Genomic DNA, 21,618 nt, shown 5'->3' with positions numbered 1-21,618 from the left:
TAAAACCGGCACTTTTACTGAAACGTTGATTAATGTGCACTGTCCCTGTAAAAATAAAATAAAATAAACTCAAACTCAAACACACTCTCACTCATACTGTGTAATCATCTTTCTCTCTATTTTTTCCCTCTCTTTCTTGCTCTGTCACACACTGTCAATTCAGTAGAAACTCATTTCTCACCATCAACAAAGCAGTGTCCACCTGTTCAGTTCTCTATAATTGATATAGGTTCAGCAATTAGAGTCTCTTGAACAATTAACACAGACAGGGGGAGATCCACATGCAAATCGGAGTGCACATCCTACAACCATGCCCACAGTTCATTTAGCATCATTATGGAGGCCCTGCAGCCATATTGTTCTGGGGGAAGAGTCGGCTGTCTGATGTATTTCAAAGGATATGTTTGTGTTTAGAGGGGGTGTGTGGCTGAGGGTGCAAAGAGAGGAAAAGGGGCATGGGAAAGACTAGAGCTTTCAGCCAGTCAATGATTATTAGTATCTCCTCTGGCATCTCGCTTCACTGAGAGCACATTTGTAGAGACATTAGAGTGCTCCTCCATATAGTACAGTACTTGTGTTAATGGAATTACACTGCTATGAAGCCAATTAGTAGAAGCAGCATGTACACGAAAACTGTGTGTGTGTATGTCTGTGTCCCCATGAGGACAAGGCTATTTTAGGCTTAGGGGTTAGGGTTAGAATTCGGGTAATGGTAAGGGGTTAGTGGTTAGGTTTAGTGTTAGGTTTAGGGTTACAGTTAGGGGTTAGGGAAAATAGGATTTTGAATGGAAATCAATTTTAGGTCCCCACAATGATAGAAGAGAAAAACTGTGTGTGTGTATGTGTGTGTGTGTGTCCATACGCGTGTGTGTGTGCGTGCATGTGTGTTATGACACACAACTGATTCGTAGGGTGATGAGTACAATGAGTGTGGCCCCTAAGGAGTCCAAAAGTATGATGGGGTCTGACGACCATACTGACAGAGAAGGAAGAAAAAAAAAGAAGAAGACTGCACTAGACCCAGTCAGGCATCACAATGCCCGCCCCCGGCTCATTGCAACCAATTACACACTTCTCTGCAACATGAAGAGATTTGGCCTCTGGATTAATCGGACCAATTGGAGGTCTGTCCCCAGTACTAATGGGGCCAATTAAACCAGCACCTGGTTTATGGTTACTAATCAGCCTGTTAGGACTCTTCATAGGCTTTTTTCACCATTTACTGACTCCTACAGAAAGGTCAACGTTACTTGTCAAATGTAGAGTGTCAGTGCTTGACATCCTCGCACAACACCAAAGGCCATGCCTTGTTAAATATCATTACGCAACTAGCAGTCAGGAAGTGGTTCTGCTCTACTATCCTGTAAAGGGTAATGGTGATGATGATGAAAAGCACTGCAGAGGAAGACTGTGTGAGAAACAACATTAAAGGGCAACAATATGCACGAGGCTCCATTTTAGCTAAAGCGAAGTGACAGCTGAGAAGATCAGATTTGTGCTGGATGTGCTGAAGAGGATGCCGGCAGATCCAGATTTGGACGGTGGTTGAGTCAATCCCCAGCAGACACAGATCTGGTCTGGCTTTACGGACCTAATTAAATCAAACATCATTTTGTGAATGCTGATGTCAAATGTGTCCATGAGGATTTTGGTCAGAGTGACTCGAATGAGAAGAAAACATTGAGATTGCAGAGAGAATGTTAGTGTTGTTTCAAAGGACGCAGGAAGAGAGTGTGTGCATATCTGTATGTATGCTGGGTGGTATTTAGGCGTGTGTGTGTGTGTGTGTGTGTGTGTGTGTGTGAGCGGGCATCTACGAGTACCTCATCTGACATTGGTATGTATAACATGAGGACAGATTTTTCCTCTCTAACCCCCCATTCAGCTATGCATTATTCATTTATATGTGTGATTTCTGAGGTGTCACATGGGTATGAATTATAGATTATTAGGAGAAGTATATTAATAGAACACAAGAGACACAGAATAAATGTTTCCAGGTTGGATTTGAATATCCAAACACTCCATATGACCTCACTGAGGTGTTGCATACCATATGACCTCACTGGAGGTGTTGTCAGGACCCGGTTACGAACTCGGGTCTCCGGTGTGAGAAACAGTCACTTAGCAAACTGAGCCACTAATAGTCGGCAGAACCCAGAAGATGATGCAGACACAGCAGTACTTGAGACGGTGTTTTAATGAAGTAAAAAGGAAAGTACTTCATGCAAAAATATAAATCCACAATGTCAAAAGTAATTCCAAGACAAAAAGTGAAGAGTGAAGTGAAAAGTGAAAAGGTAAATCCACAAGGTGGTACATACAGCAGGAAAAAAGCCTCAAAAGAAAATCAAAAATAAATAACCAAGAACAAAAACAAAAGCAGAGTACCACAAGAGAGTCCAACTGGGTGCTAACATACAAACACAGAGCAATGAACTGAGGAAAACTAAGGGTTTAAATACATTCAAGGGAAACGAGGCACAGGTGCAAATAATAACTGGAAACAAGGGAACACAAAAGGGTCAAAAAAGCACAATGTGGGCATCTAGTGACCAAAACCGGAACAATCCTGGCCAAATCCTGACAGGTGTTGCATACCATATGACCTTACTGAAGTGTTGCATACCATATGACCTCACTGAGGTGTTGCATACCATATGACCTCACTGAGGTGTTGCATACCATATGACCTCACTAAAGTGTTGCATACCATATGACCTCACTGAGGTGTTGCATACCATATGACCTCACTGAGGTGTTGCATACCATATGATCTCACTGAGGTGTTGCATACCATATGACCTCACTGAGGTGTTGCATACCATATGACCTCACTGAGGTGTTGCATACCATATGACCTCACTGAGGTGTTGCATACCATATGACCTCACTGAGGTGTTGCATACCATATGACCTCAGTGAGGTGTTGCATACCATATGACCTCAGTGAGGGGTTGCATACCATATGGATGGAATGGAATATATGGAATGGTTCCATTAATTCCATTCCAGCCAATACAATGAGCCCATCCTCCAACACAGTGCATTCGGACCCCTTGACCTTTTCCACATTTTGTTACGTTACAGCCTTATTCTGAAATGGATTAAGTTGTTTATTTTCTCATCAATCTACACACAATACCCCATAATGACAAAAACAGCAAAAACTGTTTTTTGGGGGGAAATTTATTAAAAATTCAGACCCTTTGCTATGAGACTAGAAATTGAACTGCATCCTGTTTCCATTGATCATCTTTGAGATATTTCTAGAACTTTATTGGAGTCCACGTGTGGTAAATTCAATTGATTTGACATTATTTGGATATGCACACACGTCTATATAAGGTCCCACAGTTGACAGTGCATTTCAGAGCAAAAACCAAAGCATGAAGTTGAAGGAATTGTCCATAGAGATCCTGCAGCATTGAAGGTCCCCAAGAGCACAGTGGCCTCAATCATTCTTAAATGGAAGAAGATTGGAACCACCAAGACTCTTCCGAGAGCTGGCCACCCGGTCAAACTGAGCAATCAGGGGAGAAGGGCCTTAGTCAGGAAGGGACAAAGAAAACGATGGTCACTCTGACAGAGCTCCAGAGCTCCTCTGTGGAGATGGGAGAACCTTCCTGTAGGACAATCATCTCTGCAGCACTCCCCAAATCAGGCTTTTATGGTAGAGTGGCCAGACGGAAGCCACTCCTCAGTAAAAGGCACATGACGCTTGGAGTTTGCCAAAAGGCACCTAACGACTCTCAGACCATGAGAAACAAGATTCTCTGCTCTGATGAAACCAAGATTGAACTCTTTCGCATGAATGCCAAGCGTCACATCTAGAGGAAACCTGGCACCATCCCTACGGTGAAGCATGGTGGTGGCAGCATCATGCTGTGGGGATGTTCTTCAGTGGCAGGGACTGGGAGGCTAGTCAGGGTTGAGAGAAAGATGAACGGAGCAAAGTACAGAGAGATCCTTGGTGAAAACCTGCTCAGGACCTTAGACTGGGGCGAAGGTTCACCTTCCAACAGGACAACGACCCTATGCACACAGACAAGAAAACGCATGAGTGGCTTCAGGTCAAGTCTCTGAATGTCCTTGAGTGGGCCAGCCACAGACTGGACATGAACCCAATCTAACATCTCTGGCGAGATCTGTAAATAGCTGTGCAGTGACGCTCCCCATCCAACCTGACAGATCTTGAGAGCATCTGCAGAGAAGAATGGGAGAAACTCCCCAAATACAGGTGTGCCAAGCTTGTAGCGTCACACCCATGAAGACTAGAGGCTGTAATCGCTGCCAAAGTCAAAGTCAACAAAGTCCTGACTAAAGGGTCTGAATACATTTTCAAAAAAACTGGTTTTGCTTTGCAATTATGGGGCTTGTGTGTAGATTGATGAGGGGGAAAACACTATTTAATACATTTTATAATAATGCTGTAACGTAACAAAATGTGTAAAAAGTCAAGGGGTCTGAATACTTTCCGAATGCACAGTAGCTCCTCCTACCAGACTCCTCTGGTCTCTTTGTATCTGTCTCTCCCACTGACTCTCTTCCTTGTGTACATGAATAATTTAAACAGGCCAGTCACTGTGCCTTTTGGAGAAAAAAGAAGAGCTGTCCCTAGACATGACATATTCTATTAAAAATGTTTTAGTCTTTTTCATCGGATGCTTTGGAAATACACCAACACACACACACAGTCTTATTCTCTCACACACACACAATCTCTCTCATGTGAAATCACACACATTTAGGGATGAATCCTAACCCCACACCACCACTGAGTACTGGGAGATGGGACATGAGCGAGTGAAACTGATGCTGTGGCTGGTCCCGTGCTGGGAGAGGGAGGTGTTTGAGCATGCAGGTCACCCGGGGGTCCATAGGGGCCCAGCCCCAGTGTGTGTCTGCTGTGAGGCTAGCAGCTCCCCCTCCTTACCCCTCACCAGCCCATCTCTCCGCCGCCTTTAGGAAAGAGCTGCAGGGATGAAACACAACTGAAGCTTTTGAAAAAAGGACTTTGAAATATGAACGATCTCAGCAGACTTGTTTGAAAAATGGGTTTTGAAATGAAAAAGAAGGATGGGTAATACTTGCTTAGAGTAGCCTGGTCTTCTATGAGGGAGTCCTACACTCTTAGAAAAAAAAGGTGCCATCTGGAACCTGAAAGGGTTCTTCGGCTGTTCCCATAGGAGAACCTTTTGAAGAACCATTTTTGGTTCCAGGTAGAACCCCTTTGATTATAGGTAAATTCCTTTTGGGTGCCATGTAGAACATTTTCCACAGAGGGTTCTAAATAGAATCCAAAACAGTTATACCTGGAACAAAAAAGGGTTCTCCTATGGGGACAGCCAAAGAACCCATTTGGAACCCTTTTCTCTAAGAGTGTATGAGCCCTGTACAGGGGTCTCGTTCACATATTTATATTTAGACATGTATCAACTGTTAAATGAGATATGATGGGTTCTGTGAAAGCAGAAAGAGGCACCGTGAATCTCAATCCCCACAGTGGCCATAAATCCCCACAGTGGTCATCAATCCCCACAGTGATCATCAATCCCCACAGTGACCATCAATCCCCACAGTGGCCATAAATCCCCACAGTGGTCATCAATCCCCACAGTGATCATCAATCCCCACAGTGATCATAAATCCCCACAGTGGTCATAAATCCCCACAGTGGCCATAAATCCCCACAGTGGTCATCAATCCCCACAGTGGCCATAAATCCCCACAGTGATCATCAATCCCCACAGTGATCATCAATCCCCACAGTGATCATCAATCCCCACAGTGATCATCAATCCCCACAGTGGCCATAAATCCCCACAGTGGTCATCAATCCCCACAGTGATCATCAATCCCCACAGTGATCATCAATCCCCACAGTGGCCATAAATCCCCACAGTGATCATCAATCCCCACAGTGATCATCAATCCCCACAGTGATCATCAATCCCCACAGTGATCATCAATCCCCACAGTGATCATCAATCCCCACAGTGATCATCAATCCCCACAGTGATCATCAATCCCCACAGTGGCCATAAATCCCCACAGTGATCATCAATCCCCACAGTGATCATCAATCCCCACAGTGATCATCAATCCCCACAGTGATCATCAATCCCCACAGTGATCATCAATCCCCACAGTGATCATCAATCCCCACAGTGATCATCAATCCCCACAGTGATCATCAATCCCCACAGTGATCATCAATCCCCACAGTGGTCATAAATCCCCACAGTGATCATCAATCCCCACAGTGATCATCAATCCCCACAGTGATCATCAATCCCCACAGTGATCATCAATCCCCACAGTGATCATCAAAGAACCTTCATGAAAATAGTTAGATATGCGTTCAACAATGAACACAGACTGTTTCTGCGACAGGATGGAGCAGCTTTGATGAAATCCCACAGGAGGAACTGTACCTCTCTGATGGGTGCCGCGTCAAGGCTTCTGTTATGAAATACGGTCGTCCTCAAGAGGATTTCAATGTCATTTGTTTTATTTCCTGAGCCATAAGAAAGTTCCCTTCAGCCTGGGGAAGGGTTGCACTGCGGAAAAGCCACAGCTGTGAAAGGTGAAACAGGTATACAATAGACAGAAATTCAGACTGGTGTCTGATTACTACTTCAAGGGACAACACTAGTGCCATGGTTACAGTAAGAGCCTTGAAACACTTTGAAGATAATTAGAACTGTGATGACCTACTGTGAGTAAGATGGCGCCAGAGCAGAAGGCAGACGTTTTACGTGCCCCCAACCGATTGTGTTTTTTTGTTTGTTTATTTGCGTTGTTTGTAACTTATATTTTTACTCTTTTTGTACATAATGTTGCCACTACCGTCTCTTATGACCGAAAATAACTTCTCGACATCAGGACTGAGATTACTCACCACGGACTAGCAGAATCCTTTTTCTTCTTTCACGACTCTGACGAGCCCGAGGCGAAGGACATACAGCTCCCTCTCGGGAACAGGCTCTGACACCAGTGATCTGTGTGAAGAGAAGGCGGAGAAAGAGAACCTAGAGAGCGGGCTGCCTTCTGAGATGTCGGAGGCGATCGAATAAACCCCCACTTCCCTCAATTCTGCAAACAAACATGCAATCTTTGGACAACAGAATGGACGAGTTACTGGGAAGATTAAACTACCAACGGGACATTAAAACTGTAACATCTTGTGCTTCATGAAGTCGTGGCTGAACGACGACAATATCAACATACAGCTGGCTGGTTATACGATGTACTGGCAGGATAGAACAGTGGTGTCTGGTAAGACAAGGGGTGGCGGACTATGTATTTTTGTAAACAACAGCTGGTGCACGATATCTAAGGAAGTCTCAAACTATTGCTCGCCTGAGGTAGAGTTTCTCAGACCACACTACCTCCCGAGAGAGTTTTCATCTATATTATTTGTAGCTGTTTACATACCACCACAGTCAGAGGCTGGCAGTAAGATAGCATTGAATGAGCTGTACTCCGCCATAAGCAAACAAGAAAACGCTCAACCAGAGTCTGCGCTTCTAGTAGCCAGGGACTTTAATGCAGGGAAACTTAAATCAGTTTTACCAAATTTTTATCAGCATGTTAAATGTGCAACCGCAGGTAAATAAAACTCTGGACCACCTATAGTCCACACACAGAGATGCATACAAAGCTCTCCCTCACCCTCCAATTGGCAAATCTGAACATAATTCCAACCTCCTGATTCCTGCTTACAAGCAAAAATTAAAGCAGGAAGCACCAGTGACTAGATCAATAAAAAAGTGGTCAGATGAAGCAGATGCTAAGCTTCAGGACTGTTTTGCGAGCACAGACTGGAATATGTTCTGGGATTCCTCCAATGGCATTGAGGAGTACACCACATCGGTCATTGGCTTCATCAATAAGTGCATTGATGACGTCGTCCCCACAGTACATTCCCCAACCAGAAGCCATGGATTACAGGCAGCATCCGCACTGAGCTAAAGGCTAGAACTGCCGCTTTCATGAAGCGGGACTCTAACCCGGTAGCTTATAAGCAATCCTGCAATGCCCTCCGACGAACCATCAAACAGGCAAAGCGTCAATACAGGACTAAGATCGAGTCATACTACACCGGCTCTGACGCTCGTCGGATGTGGCAGCGCCTGGACACCTTTACAGACTAAGGGAAGCACAGCCGAGTGCTGCCCAGTGATACGAACCTACCGCACGAGCTAAACTACTTACTATGCTCGCTTTAAGGCAAATAACACTGAAAAATGCATAAGAGCACCAGCTGTACCGGAAGACTGTCTGATCACACTTTCTGCAGCCGATGCGAATAAGACCTTTAGACAGGTCAACATTCACAAGGCCGCAGGGCCAGACAGATTAACAGGGCATGTACTGCAAGCATGCGTTGACCAACTAGCAAGTGTCATCATTGACATTTTCAACCTCTCCCTGCCAAAGTGTTTTTTAAAATATTATTTTTATTTTACCCCTCTTTCTCTCACCAATTTCATGGTATCCAATTGTTTAGTAGCTACTATCTTGTCTCATCGCTACAACTCCCGTACGGGCTCGGGAGAGACGAAGGTTGAAAGTCATGCGTCCTCCGATACACAACCCAACCAAGCCGCACTGCTTCTTAACACAGCGCGCATCCAACCCGGAAGCCAGCCGCACCAATGTGTCGGAGGAAACACTGTGCACCTGGCAACCTTGGTTAGCGCACACTGCGCCCGGCCCGCCACAGGAGTCCCTGGTGGGCGATGAGACAAGGATATCCCTACCGGCCAAACCCTCCCTAACCCAGATGACGCTAGGCCAATTGTGCGTCGCCCCACGGACCTCCCGCTCGCGGCCGGTTACGACAGAGCCTGGGCGCAAATACCAACATGTTTTAAGCAGACCACCATAGTGCCTGTGCCCAGGAACACGAAGGTAACCTGCCTAAATGACTACAGACCTGTAGCACTCATGTCCGTAGTCATGAAGTGCTTTGAAAGGCTGGTAATGGCTCACATCAACACCATTATCCCAGAAACCCTAGACCCACTCCAATTTGCATACCGCCCAAACAGATCTACAGATTATGCAATCTCTATTGCACTCCACACTGCCCTTTCCCACCTGGACAAAAGGAACACCTATGTGAGAATGCTATTCATTGACTACAGCTCAGCGTTCAACACCCTAGTACCCTCAATGCTCATCACTAAGCGAAGGATCCTGGGACTAAACACCTCCCTCTGCAACTGGATCCTGGACATTCTGACAGGCTGCCCCCAGGTGGTGAGGGTAGGTAGCAACACATCTGCCATGCTGATCCTCAACACTGGAGCCCCCCAGGGGTGCATGCTCAGTCCCCTCCTGTACTCCCTGTTCACCCACGACTGCATGGCTAGGCACGACTCCAACACCATCATTAAGTTTGCAGACGACACAACAGTGGTCCAGAGATGTCTGCATATTACATCAACATTAGCCAGCTGCTATTGGCTGTGGGCTGGGTCACAAGTATTGACCATATTTCAGTCTGCTACACTGACCCTCTCCTCTCCTCCCATCCCCTCTCCTCCCATCTGCTCTCCTTCTCCTCTCCTCACATCCCCTCTCCTTCTCTTCTTCTCCCATCCCCTTTCCTTCTCTTCTCCTCTCTCCTCCCATCCCTTCTCCTCTCCTCCCATCCCCTCTCCTCTCTCCTCTCCTCCCATCCCCTCTCCTTCTGCTCTATCCTCTCCTTCTCTTCTATTTCCCTTCTCCTCCCATCCCCTCATTCTCCTCTCCACACATCCCCTATCCTTCTCTGCTCTCTTCCCATCCCCTCTCCTTGACCTCTCCTCTCCTCTCCTCCCATCCCTTCTCTCCTCCCACCCCCTTTCCTTCTCCTCTCCTCCCCTCTCCTTCTCCTCTATTCCCCCCTCCCAACCCCTCATTCTCCTCTCCTCTTCCCCATCCCCTCTCCTTCTCTCCTCTCCTCCCATCCCTTCTCTCCAGGGGGATAGGAGGAGAGGAGATGGGAGAAGGAGAGAAGAAGAGGGGATAGGAGGAGAGGAGATGGGAGATGGAGAGGGGATGGGAGGAGAGGAGATGGGATGGGAGGAGAGGAGAGAGCAGAAGGAGAGGGGTTGGGAGGAGAGGAGAAGGAGAGGGGATGGGAGGAGAGGAGATGGGAGGAGAGGAGATGGGAGAAGGAGAGGGGATGGGAGGAGAGGAGAAGGAGAGGGGATGGGAGGAGAGGAGATGGGAGAAGGAGAGGGGATGGGAGGAGAGAGCAGAAGGAGAAGGGTTGGGAGGAGAGGAGGAGGAGAGGAGAAGGAGAGGGGATAGGAGGAGAGGAGATGGGAGAAGGAGAGGGGATGGGAGGAGAGGAGAAGGAGAGGGGATGGGAGGAGAGGAGATGGGAGAAGGAGATGGGAGGAGAGGAGATGGGAGAAGGAGAGGGGATGGGAGGAGAGGAGAGAGCAGAAGGAGAGGGGTTGGGAGGAGAGGAGAAGGAGAGGGGATGGGAGGAGAGGAGATGGGAGAAGGAGAGGGGATGGGAGGAGAGAAGGGATGGGAGGAGATGGGAGAAGGAGAGGAGATGGGAGAAGGAGAGGGGATGGGAGGAGAGGAGAGAGCAGAAGGAGAGGGGTTGGGAGGAGAGGGAGAGGGGATAGGAGGAGAGGAGATGGGAGAAGGAGAGGGGATGGGTGGAGAGGAGAAGGAGAGGGGATGGGAGGAGAGGAGATGGGAGAAGGAGAGGGGATGGGAGGAGAGGAGAGGGCAGAAGGAGAGGGGATGGGAGGAGAGGAGAAGGAGAGGGGATGGGAAGAGAGGAGATGGGAGAAGGAGAGGGGATGGGAGGAGAGGAGAAGGAGAGGGGATGGGAGGAGAGGAGAAGAAGAGGGGATGGGAGGAGAGGAGAAGGAGATGGGAGAAGGAGAGGAGATGGGAGAATGGGAGGGGATGGGAGGAGAGAGCAGAAAGAGAGGAGATGGGAGAAGGAGAGGGGATGGGAGGAGGAGAGGAGATGGGAGGAGAGAGCAGAAATAGAGGAGATGGGAGGAGAGGAGATGGGAGAAGGAGAGGGGATGGGAGGAGAGGAGAAGGAGAGGGGATGGGAGGAGAGGGAGAGGGGATGGGAGGAGAGGAGATGAGAGGAGATGGGAGGAGAGGGGATGGGAGGAGAGGAGAAGGAGAGGGGATGGGAGGAGAGGAGAAGGAGAGGGGATGGGAGGAGAGGAGATGGGAGGAGAGGAGATGGGAGGAGAGGAGATGGGAGGAGAGAGCAGAAAGAGAGGAGATGGGAGGAGAGGAGATGGGAGAAGGAGAGGGGATGGGAGGAGAGGAGAAGGAGAGGGGATGGGAGGAGAGGAGAAGGAGAGGGGATGGGAGGAGGGGAGATGGGAGGAGAGGAGATGGGAGGAGAGGAGAAGGAGAGGGGATGGGAGGAGAGGAGATGGGATGCTTTCCTCTCTCCTCCAGATGGGCAGTCTGTCAGAGGATGTTTTTAAACCATGTAGTCTTTATTCCATCTGATGAGGAAGGAGACACAGTATGCAGAGTAGTCTTTTTTTTATTTCACCTTTATTAAGCCAGGGAGTCATGCTGAGACCACAGTCTCTTTTTCAGTTGATCCCTGCATGAACACATCAATAAACAATCATGAACTCTACATATCTATATCCACATCAATTACACAATACATGAAAAAACTAACACAAAGTATGCAGAAGGTCAGAGACATCTGTAATGGTTCCTGTGTTCATTTACTCTCAGACTGCACAGACTCCCTGTCTCTCAGCCTCGTCAGCCTCTCTCTGAAATAATGATTTCAGACACCTACTTCTCTCATCTCACTTCTCCTCTTATTTTCTCCCCAATTAAAAAACTTTGGCTTGTTTTTCCGTAATTACAAAGTTGAGCACCATCTTCTCTCTGGCTATCCAATTACACCAGCCAAGCCAGTGTAAGCCCTATAACAACAACTGCACTGGTTCCTGGAAATCATCTTCCTAAGGCTGATTTGTTTACTCTTAACCTGAAAACCAGCTATTGTTTAAGCAAACACACCACAAAGTCAGAGGATTTAAAGAACTTAAAAACACAATAGCTATGATATCGTATTGCTGTGTTGCCGTTTACATGTAGGCTGACTTGGCTCAAAACATGAATATCTATCACAGTATCTGCCATTACGTAACAGATGAAAACACAAGAACAAATCACTAGAACTAGATCCATCGGATCAAAGAAGCCTCAGACTATATGAGTCACCATATGTGGGTGGTCATGTATTCAGTATTGATGGTGTTAGTAGTTTTCAGGCCACTTATCCTCCTCTGTTTGCCGAAGAGAGATTTCCACAGGGCCTCATAGTGACTAGCTTACTCTCCCCTCTACACATATACTGGGAGATATATAAATGGGAATTGATTTTGTGAGATTGCCGGGGACCCCCACTACAGCTAGGCTCCTAAACACACTCCCTTGACTTGTGTCAACATGAATAGCACCAGGGGAATATAATACATGCCTGCAAACACACAGTCATACAGGCTTACACACACTCATGCAATGGCCTACTGCCCATTGCACCTCCTCCCAGCTGCCCACTGCACTGAGGCAAGGAAACACTGTCACCACCGATAAATCCACCATAATTGAGCATTTCAATAAGCAATTCTCTACAGCTGGCCATGCTTTCCATCTGGCTACCCCTACCCCGGTCAACATCCCTGCACCCATCCCCCATGGCAACTTGCCCAATCCTCCCCATTTCTCCTTCATCCAAATCCAGATAGCTGATGTTCTGAAAGAGCTGCAAAACCTGGACCCCTACAAATCAGCTTGGCTAGACAATGTGGACCTTCTCTTTCTAAAATTGTTGCAACCCCTATTACTAGCCTGTTCAACCTCACTTTTGTATCGTCTTGAGATCCCCAAAGATTGGAAAGCTGCCACGGTCATCCCCCTCTTCAAAGGGGGAGATACTCTAGACCCAAACTTCTACAGACCTAAGGCTTTCGACTCTGTCAATCACCACATTCCTATCGGCAGACTCAACAGCCTTGGTTTCTCAAATGACTGCCTCGCCTGATTCACCAACTACTTCTCAGACAGAGCTCCGTGTGTCAAATCGGAGGGCCTGTTGTCCGGACCTCTGGCAGTCTCTATGGGGGTGACACAGGAATCAATCCTCGGGGCCAACTCTCTTCTCTGTATACATCAATGATGTCGCTCTTGCTGCTGGTGAATCTCTGATCCACCTCTACACAGATGACACCATTCTGTATACATCTGGCCCTTTTTTGGACACTGTGTTAACTAACCTCCAGACGAGCTTCAATGCCGTAGAACTCTCGTTCCGTGGCCTCCAACTGCTCTTAAATGCAAGTCAAATGAAATGCATGCTCTTCAACCAATCGCTGCCTGCACCTGCCCGCCCATCCAGCATCACTACTCTGGACGGTTCTGACTTAGAATATGTGGACAATTACAAATACCTAAGTGTCTGGTTAGACTGTAAACTCTCCTTCCAGACTGACATTAAGCATCTCCAATCCAAAATTAAATCTAGAATCAGCTTCCTATTTCGCAAAAAAGCATCCTTCACTCATGCTGCCAAACATACCCTCGTAGAACTGACTATCCTAACGATCCTTGACTTCGGCGATGTCATTTACAAAATAGCCTCCAACACTCTACTCAGCAAATTGGATGCAGTCTATCACAGTCCCATCCGATTTGTCACCAAAGCCCCATATACTACCCACCACTGCGACCTGTATACTCTCGTTGGCTGGCCCTCACTTAATATTTGTCGCCATCTCAGCTCACTGGTCACCATAGCAGCACCCACCCGTAGCACACGCTCTAGCAGGTATATTTCACTGGTCACCCCCAAAGCCAACACCTCTTTGGCCGCCTTTCCTTCCAGTTCTCTGCTGCCAATGACTGGAACAAACTGCAAAAATCACTGAAGCTGGAGACTCATCTCTCCCTCACTAAGTTTAAGCACCAGCTGTCAGAGCAGCTCACAGTTCACTGCACCTGTACATAGCCCATCTGTAAACAGCCCATCAAACTACCTCATCCCCATACTGTTATTTATTTATTTTGCTCCTTTGCACCCCAGTATCTCTACTTGCACATTCATCTTCTGCACATCTATCACTCCAGTGTTTAATTGCTATATTGTAATTATTTCACCACTATGGTCTATGTATTGCCTTTACCTCCCTTATCCTACCTCATTTGCACACACTTTATATGTACTTTTTCTATTGTATTATTGACTTGTATATGTATTATCAGGCCGCAGTTGTAAATGAGAACTTGTTGTCAACTAGCCTACCTTTTTTATTTTTTTACCAGGTAAGTTGACTGAGAATACATTCTCATTTACAGCAACAACCTGGGGAATAGTTACAGGGGGATGAATGAGCCAATTGTAAACTGGGGATTATTAGGTGACCACGATGGTTTGAGGGCCAGATTGTGATTTTAGCCAGGACACCGGGGTTAACACCCCTACTCTTACAATAAGTGCCATGGGATCTTTAATAACCTCAGAGAGTCAGGACACCTGTTTTAACATCCCATCCAAAAGACAGGGCAGTGTCCCCAATCACTGCCCCAGGGAATTTGGATATTTTTTAGACCAGAGGAAAGAGTGCCTCCTACTGGCCCTCCAACACCACTTCCAGCAGCATCTGGTCTCCCATCCAGGGACTGCCCAGGACCAACCCTGCTTAGCTTCAGAAGCAAGCCATCAGTGGTATGCAGGGTGGTATGCTGCTGGTAGCATGCTACTACCTGGTTAAATAAAGGTGAAATAAATCAAATAAAAATGAAAACTTGCTTCCATTCAGTCGCAAGAGCATTAGTGAGGTCAGGCACTGATGTTGGGCGATTAGGCATGGCTCACAGTCGGCGTTCCAATTCATCCCAAAGGTGTTCGAGGGGACTGAGGTCAGTGCTCTGTGCAGGACAGTCAAGTTCTTTCACACTGATCTCTACAAACAATTTCTGTATGGACCTCTCTTTGTGCACAGGGGTCATGCTGAAACATGAAAGGGCCTTCCCCAAACTGTTGCCACAAAGTTCGAAGCACAGAATCGTCTAGAATGTCATTGTAACGCTGTAGCGTTAAGATTTCCCTTCACTGGAACTAAGGGGCTTAGACCGAACCTTGAAAAACAGCCCCAGATTATTACACCTCCTCCACCTAACTTTACAGTTGGCGCTATGCATTTGGGCAGGTAGTGTTCTCCTGGCATCCGCCAAACCCAGATTCGTCCATCAGACTGCCAGATGGTGAAATGTGATTCATCACTCCAGAGAATGCGTGTCCTCTGCTCCAGAGTCCGATGGCGGCGGGCATTACACCACTCCAGCCGACACTTGGCATTGTGCATGGTGATCTTAGGCTTGTGTGTGGCTGCTTGCCCACGGAAACCCATTATGAAGCAAAAAAATTGAACAGTTATTGTGCTGATGTTGCTTCCAGAAGCAGTTTGGAACTCGGTAGTGACAGTTGCAACGAAGGACAACACAATAACAGCACATACAACCGACCAGGGCAGCTCTAGCAGGGCAGACATTAGATGAACTGACTTGTTGGGAAGTTGGCATCCTATGACAGTGCCATATTGAAAGTCACTAAGCTCTTCAGTAAGGCAATTCTACTGCCAAAGTTTGTCTATGGAGATTGCATGGCTGTGTGCTCTGTTTTATTTACCTGTCAGCAAAGGGTGTGGCTGAAATAGCCGAATCCACTAAAAGTCGAATCCACTCATTTTAAGGGGTGTCCACATACTTTAGTTTTCGGAAAGTATTCAGACACCTTGACTTTTTACACATTTTGTTACAGCCTTATTTTTTAAAATCCTCATCAATCTACACACAATACCCCATAATGATGATGCAAAAACAGGTTCACAACATCTCCTATACACTTCCAGATAAACTCTGTCAATTCGTCAATGTTATTCTCGGAGGCTACCCGCAACATATCCCAGTCTGTGTGATCAAAACAATCTTGAAGCGTGGATTCTGATTGGTCAGACCAGCATTGAATTGTCCTTAGAATCTCAAACAGGAAGTATCCGTGCTATCTATCAGATTTGCCGAAGGGAGGGCGGGAAGGGCCTTGTAGGCATCCCGGAAGTTGGAGTAGCAGTGGTCGAGTGTTTTAGTAGCGTGAGTACTACAGTCAATGTGTTGATAGAACTCCTCAAATTTTCTTTGTTAAAATCCCCAGAATAAATGAACGATGAACTGAGAACCCAACTGGCTGTACGGACAGTATATCCAGAGTTTCCGCAAAACAGATTATTTTACAATCCCTGATATATCCCTGGAAGGAAATCCTCGCCCTGAGCTCGTCAACTTTATTATCCAGAAATGGAACATTAGCGAGTAATATACTCAGAAGCGGTGGGTGGTGTGTACTCTTCTCCGCTGGCGGTGTTTTGGAACAGCCTTTAGAATCAGTTCAATTGCCCTGGGGGGTACAAACAAAGGATCCGATTCGGGAAAGAATCATCATGCTGTTTGTGAAATGCCTGCCAGTCAACTACTGGAGTGTATCTGTCTTCCTCTCTCACTATGACAGCTTCATTGGCTTTATCAATTAACCCTCTACTGAATCTTTTGCTCTCTATATGTATCTATATATCTATATATTTGCTCTCTATATGTATTTCTTACTCTCTGTGTCTACAAGCTCTCACAGTCTCAAGTCAAAATTAGAAGTCCCTCCATGTTTCCCAAACGTCAAATTTCTAAGCTGTTCCGAACCTCAAATTTGTAAGTGTTGAAGTTTAAGTTTAGGCATTAACTCACAATTCTTAAGGTTAGGCATTAACTCTGAATGGTTACAGTAAGGGTTAAGGTTTGGGATAAGCTTAAAATAGCTAAAAACAACTTTCTATCGCTGGATTCAAATATGCAACCTTTATAATCAGTGTCACAAACTTACACTCATACGCCATCCCCATCCACAAAACCCTAGCAAAACCCAAACCTACAGAGCTCACTGTTGGCCCCTAGTGGCCAGTTTCCACGTCATATCATGACATCCACAGACATGGTTGGATGTCAAATACTGACTTGTAATCACAGGTGATCTGCCTACTCTGTGTTCACAGTAGGCAGAGTAGCTCTCCAACTTCCCCACCGAAGGGTTAAAAACAGAGGGGAAACTGCTATGAAAATATAGTACCAAGCTACCAATTACTTCAAACCGGAAAAAGTAAACCTACACTAAAGTTACTTTGAAAAAAGTAGTCCAAACTATTACATTTGAAATTATCATTCCTAAATCTGAAATGTCAAAGATGACAAATTGCAAGAAGAGATCACTGGAGTCAGATATTGACAGAATGTGTAATTTAGTCTATTAAACACAAAAACTATGGGTCACACTTTATTTGGATAGTCAACAAATGATCTGTTGCTAAGAAACTGCTTGCTAAGGTTATGGTTAGGGTTAGGTTTAGAATAAGGTTTAAGGTTAGGGTTAGAGCTAGGGTTAGGGTTTGTAGATAGTTAGTTCAAATGTTACCCAGTAGTCTGTAGACAGAGCATCTACAGATGGACTGTCCAAATCAAGTGTTACCCATTAGTCTGTAGACAGAGCATCTACAGATGGACTGTCCAAATCAAATGTTACCCAGTAGTCTGTAGACAGAGCATCTACAGATGGACTGTCCAAATCAAGTGTTACCCAGTAGTCTGTAGACAGAGCATCTACAGATGGACTGTCCAAATCAAGTGTTACCCAGTAGTCTGTAGACAGAGCATCTACAGATGGACTGTCCAAATCAAGTGTTACCCAGTAGTCTGTAGACAGAGCATCTACAGATGGACTGTCCAAATCAAGTGTTACCCAGTAGTCTGTAGACAGAGCATCTACAGATGGACTGTCCAAATCAAGTGTTACCCAGTAGTCTGTAGACAGAGCATCTACAGATGGACTGTCCAAATCAAGTGTTACCAAACTATGTTTCAGGTGAATTAGTCTGGTCTGATGACGAAAAAGAAAGGACATTCTTGCCTACTTCACGCATATTTTCTTTTTACAAAAAAAGTTGTCTGTAGTTCCAGTAGGTAGCTACATCGCTACATGGCAGGAAAGTAATGAACTACCGAAAACACTACCAAAATTTCAATGTAGTTAAAACTACCGCCAAACTACTGTAAAATGTAGTTAAAACCACCTCCAAACTACTGTAAAATGTAGTTAAAGCTACCTCCAAACTACTGTAAAATGTAGTTAAAGCTACCTCCAAACTACTGTAAAATGTAGTTAAAACTACCTCCAAACTACTGTAAAATGTAGTTAAAACCACCTCCAAACTACTGTAAAATGTAGTTAAAGCTACCTCCAAACTACTGTAAAATGTAGTTAAAACCACCTCCAAACTACTGTAAAATGTAGTTAAAGCTACCTCCAAACTACTGTAAAATGTAGTTAAAGCTACCTCCAAACTACTGTACAATGTAGTTAAAACTACCTCCAAACTACTGTAAAATGTAGTTAAAGCTACCTCAAACTAAAATGTAGTTAAAACCACCTGTAAAATGTAGTTAAAACTACCTCCAAACTACAATGTAAAAACCACCTCCAAACTACTGTAAAATGTAGTTAAAGCTACCTCCAAACTACTCCAAACTACTGTAAAATGTAGTTAAAGCTACCTCCAAACTACTGTAAAATGTAGTTAAAACTACCTCCAAACTACTGTACAATGTAGTTAAAACTACCTCCAAACTACTGTAAAATGTAGTTAAAGCTACCTCCAAACTACTGTAAAATGTAGTTAAAGCTACCTCCAAACTACTGTACAATGTAGTTAAAACCACCTCCAAACTACTGTAAAATGTAGTTAAAGCTACCTCCAAACTACTGTAAAATGTAGTTAAAGCTACCTCCAAACTACTGTAAAATGTAGTTAAAGCTACCTCCAAACTACTGTAAAATGTAGTTAGGGACAGATCGAAATGTATAGAATGGTTACCTGGGGGCAAATGGTGGGTCATGCTTTCTCAAAGTCAGTCAAGGGGAGGGTTTAGTATTTTTTTATCTAGTCCAGGGGAGGGTCATTATTCAATTTAAATATTTCTCAGTGTTTTATAATTAGTTGCTTATTAGCCTATATATCGATGTGTGCCCGATACCACCCCTCATCTCTGATTCTCAGCTGGGGCTATATCAAGTGTGCCTATAGGCTATTTAGTGTGGTCTCAATCAAATGATCCATAGCCTATAGGAGAAGCACAGAGCAAAGTTAGATTTCTAAGATAGCTGCAGGGATGGTGTAAATAGGCTGCATTACACATGGCAAGGGATATTCCAACCCTGAGCCCTGGCCTGCTCTACTCCTGCTGATCAAAAACATTTTAGTGTACTGCCTAACCAATGGCTGTGCTGTTTAGGGCTACAGTGGGAGTTCAGAAGAGTCAAAGGTTTCTACAGAATGTGTTTATTTATTAGGCCTAGTCCATAACAGTCTAGACTATAGCCTATGTTCTGTTCAACTTGCCACTACTAGAATTGATGAATATGTTTCTTGCCCATGATATATTTATCAGGGTTATTGACCTCACAAATCACATTTGAGTAACTTACATTGTTGTGCTGAAACTTGATACCGCAGTCAAGGCACAATCAATCAGAAATGGAAAGTTCATTGTGCTGAAAGTAGGCAAATTTGAGTTGGCATAATTCATTTAAACCATCTTCATTTTAATTAGACTTTACTAACAACAAGAGTGCTTTGTGTTGGAGCCTGTTTCTTCCTATTTAATGAAAAACAGGGAGGCCTACCTGTTTTGACAGAAGAAACTAGACTGCTGCTACAGTATATCCATGCATTTGTCTATGAAGGGCTGTTAAGTTAAAACCAAGACTCAAATTAGAGGGTATGAGAGGGTATGCCATATGTCTACTTTTTATTAAAGAAAATGGCAAAAAGCACAGGCCTACCACTTGTTAGTTTAAGATTTTGAAGAAAACAAAAACGGATCCGATTATATAAAGTAATCTACAACAGCGCTTTGGTCCGCGATTCTTTATGCTAGAAACAAGCTGTAGGCAAAAATCCCCGGGAAAGACGTGACTCCGATGCATATCGGGATATCATTGTTTTCTTTCTTTGACATCGAGGCTGACTTTGATTGGGTATTAATCTCATTCTGTCAATATGTCTGTCAATTGATTAAGCTATTCACTTTCTCAACAAAGGAAGATGGTTGAAACCCAGACAGCTTTTCAAATGACGTAGAATTGCATGACATTATTACGAGATACTATTTTTTATCAGACCTCCAGATATGAGGATAGATTCATGCAATGCTTTTACCAGAAATTAGGTCTTTCCACCCCTACTCTTGTCCACGAACCCATAACAGTAAACGGCAAACATGTTCTCTGCTATCCACTTTGTTTTAGATATTACCTTGGGTATAGGGTAGGGTCAATTCTTTTTTCAAGCGTTCAGGGAGGGTTTAGATCAAACATTCTTCACTGAAGGGAGGGCCATCTGTTTTCATTTCAGAGGTCCGATTTTCTCCATGTAACCCTTATTATAAACAACGTTCACTTTCTTACTAGTTAAACTACATGTAGTACACTACTCCTCAACACTGGATACATCCCAAAGTCATTCAGCACTCAAAGGGTGCTCAGTCACTGTGAAGCTTCAGTCAGAGTCCGGAGGCTGGCAGTTGACAGACTAGCAGGATGAATACTCTCAGAAAGATATGTTGAGTTGCATCTTTGATGTGCAAAGACACGCTCCCTTTTCTGTTTGTTGTACCCGTTAATCGTGTAAACAAAAACACCACGTCCGTCTGCTGTGAATCAAGAGGAATTGTCCAATTGAATCGGAGTGAATTGGATGAGATGGCTGAGGCATGTCATGTGTCCACACAGCCAGCGGGACCTGAACAGGGGTGCAATGCCCTGCCGCTGCATCCATCCATCTGTCAGAGTCTCTCTAATCACCTGTCCTCAAACAACACTCGCCCAAACATCAAGGCTTTGTCCTCTACTGTTGCATGGGCCAAAACCAGTCAAGGACATGCCAAACTTCCGTATTTCAACAATGACAGAACTAATAACACGTGCACGTGTGTGCGTGCGTGTGTGTGTGATTGATTTGTTTTTTTGTAAGTCAGTAAGGTGTAATTCATTATTTTGATTTCTGCAATTACCCAGGGTTTTCATTTAATTATTGTTGAGTTTGTTTAAACATTACTTGGTCCATAAAACTGCAGTAGTGTAACGACCGTTGTTGGAAGGATGGTCGGACCAAGATGCAGCGTGGTGTAGGTTAATCATTTTAATTATGATAACCGGTACAAAATAAGAAAGAGTAACAAACAAAACGTACAGCTTTGCAGGGATAAAAAGCAACAATACAAAATCAAGATCCCACAAACAACAGGTGGGAAAAGGCTGCCTAAATATGATCCCCAATCAGAGACAATGAAAGACAGCTTGCCTCTGATTGGGAACCATACCAGGCCAACATAGAAAAGAAAAAACTAGACTACCCACCCTAGTCACACCCCGACCAAACCAACATAGAGAATAAAAGGCTCTCTGTGGTCAGGGCGTGACAAGTAGCCTATACTACATCTTAAAAA

The 21,618-nt window shown here is 45.0% G+C and overlaps 1 long non-coding RNA gene across 1 annotated transcript; it reads right to left on the bottom strand.

The window, feature by feature from the left end:
- Positions 1-2,182: 2,182 nt before the first annotated feature.
- Positions 2,183-5,515, bottom strand: LOC127930849 (uncharacterized). Its single transcript, XR_008139613.1, has 2 exons — positions 2,806-5,515; positions 2,183-2,693 (listed from the first exon to the last, which is right to left on the bottom strand). It is a non-coding gene; the product is annotated as an uncharacterized LOC127930849 (long non-coding RNA).
- Between the last annotated feature and the right edge of the window lie 16,103 nt (positions 5,516-21,618).

The sequence above is a fragment of the Oncorhynchus keta genome, chromosome 6 (genome assembly GCF_023373465.1).
Source record: "Oncorhynchus keta strain PuntledgeMale-10-30-2019 chromosome 6, Oket_V2, whole genome shotgun sequence".
Classification (NCBI taxonomy): Eukaryota; Metazoa; Chordata; class Actinopteri; order Salmoniformes; family Salmonidae; genus Oncorhynchus; species Oncorhynchus keta.
The sequence above is the reverse complement of the archived record's forward strand: the minus strand, read 5'-3'. Positions and strand labels throughout refer to the sequence as shown.